General features: G+C 47.8%; 1 pseudogene; it reads left to right on the top strand.

Annotated features, from left to right (window-relative positions):
• The first annotated feature begins 1,498 nt into the window (after window positions 1–1,498).
• On the top strand, window positions 1,499–1,588 carry LOC148367133 (U2 spliceosomal RNA; annotated as a pseudogene).
• Window positions 1,589–2,130: the final 542 nt, after the last annotated feature.

Raw genomic sequence — 2,130 nt, 5'->3', positions numbered from 1 at the left:
TATAACTATAGCCTTAGGGGCCGGTCACACAGACATTTGCGGCTGAATCACGGCTAAAATTTTGCGTTTTTTTTTTGCCCGTGGTTGCCCGGGATGGAAAATGCGCAAATTTGGCCAACCCGCCGTTCATCTGTGGTATGGCCGGAAAAAAGACGCCGGCGACTGTTCCGCTTCCTCATCGCGTCATTTCTGCGTCATTTTCTCGTGTGGACCACGGGTATAAAAGCTCCCGAGCCGGTGTTGTGCCCAAATCCGACACCTACGCAACACATCCACCCCCCCACCCCCTCGCGTGAACGCGCATTCTGCTGCGATCACTTCTGTTGGAAGCGTGCATTGACGTTGGTGACTTTATCATCCGCGTTGACAAACGCATTTTGTAGAATACGATCGCACTTTATTGTTTAAATAAACGCGTTATATAGACAAGGATCTCCCAATTGTTATAATTAGCTCGCATTATAGTTTTAATAAGCGTTTTATATAGAATACGATCGCTTTCGTTGGAAGCGCAGCAGAATGCGCGTTCACGCAAGGGGGGGAGAATTTAGGTTTAAGTTGTATTTCATTTCCAACAAATGCGAGACGAAGTGGTTTTAGGTTTATGTTCGCCATTGCTTTCCCTAAAAGTGAGATGAAACGAGGTAAATGTGTTTGTAGTAGCGAGGGTATGCAAATCTCAGCACAGGGCTGTAAAAGTAATAATCGCACAAGACACAGTCCCGTGAAAATCAAGATTTCAAGCAATAGCATCATCTTTATTTTATTATCTTGAAAAGAAATGTCAAGAAATAAAATTGGAATAAGACGAGGTCACTACGCTGACGGGGGTGGGGAGAGGGGGGGAGTTTAAGTGTTGTTGGTCTATCATCTTTAATCACTATCTATTATCGATCATTTCATAATATGCTACAAAGATTAGGAGCTGGGATGCTTATTCTCTGCCAAAAGGCCAAGTTAAGATCCTTGCTTTAAAGCCTTGTTGCGACCATTGCGAATGCACCGAAAGATTTATTCGAAATGAAGAGAAACTACGCTGACGGGGATCCATGTTCACCCCCTTGACGTCACGAGCACAACTGATGCTCGGCATTCGCGCTGTTTATACGCGGAGAAAGGCGTTTGACTGTCACACGCGTAACACGCTAATTTCACGTAATAACACCGCGATACAGGCGCAAAACATGCTATTACCATGCTCCACCCACGATTACCCGCTGAAATTTCCCGTCCTACCCATGTGTAAGCACGCCCTGGCCGCGGCCAGAGCACGGCGTTTGCGCGTCATTTCCGCGTCATTTCCTCGTGTTGACCACGTGTGCGGCACGCGGTTTAACACGTGCTCAAACTTTTGAGCAGCTCAAAAGTTTTGAACGCGGCCAACCACGTGAAAATTTCCGACCGCGAGTAAAGCACTGCTCTATCTCGTCTATATGGCGGTCTCTAAACGTCCAACAGCGCTCAACAGCATCTGCTTCACGGCCAGGAATTTCTGGTCTTTGATTTTTGCATTTCGGAGATGGAATAAGAGCTTGCTCTGTCCACTCCACGCATCGGCCCGGTATTGCAGTACCTCCGGGAACGGTGCATTCGCAATGATCGCAGCAAGGCTTTAGGGCTAGGACCTTAGCTTGGCCTTTTGGCTGAGAGTAAGTGTCCCGGCTCCTAGGTTTTGTAGCGTATTATGAACTGACCGATAACGGATAAGGGATAATGAATAACGAAGATAGATCAATAACCCTTAAACCCCCCCCCCCCCCCCCCCCCCCCCCCCCCCCGTGGTTCAGCCTCAGTACGCTCGTGAAAGACTGTGTGCCCGCGCTCTGAAAATTTGAGCAGTGCCACATTATTTAGCGCTGCCACCTGCGCGCGAAATTTCGACTGCGTGTTAAGCACCGCTGTATCTCGTCTGAATGGCGATCTTAGTGCGTCCAATGGCGTCCGCCTCAAAGGCAGAAATTTCTGGCCGTGATTCAGCCGCAAATGTCTGTGTGACCGGCCCCTTATCCCCCTTGTTTTATAACCTTATCTTCCTTTGTTCCTTTATCTTCTTGGCTCATACCTCACTGTGAATGTGTAAAACTGGAGTGTCATGCCCAATTTCGTTGTCACAATATGTTAACCCATTTT

Source organism: Urocampus carinirostris, chromosome 4, assembly GCF_059441175.1.
Source record: "Urocampus carinirostris isolate Australia breed hairy pipefish chromosome 4, RoL_Ucar_1.0, whole genome shotgun sequence".
In the NCBI taxonomy this organism is placed as follows: Eukaryota; Metazoa; Chordata; class Actinopteri; order Syngnathiformes; family Syngnathidae; genus Urocampus; species Urocampus carinirostris.
Note: the sequence above shows the minus strand (reverse complement) of the source record. Positions and strands in the feature narration are given on the sequence as shown.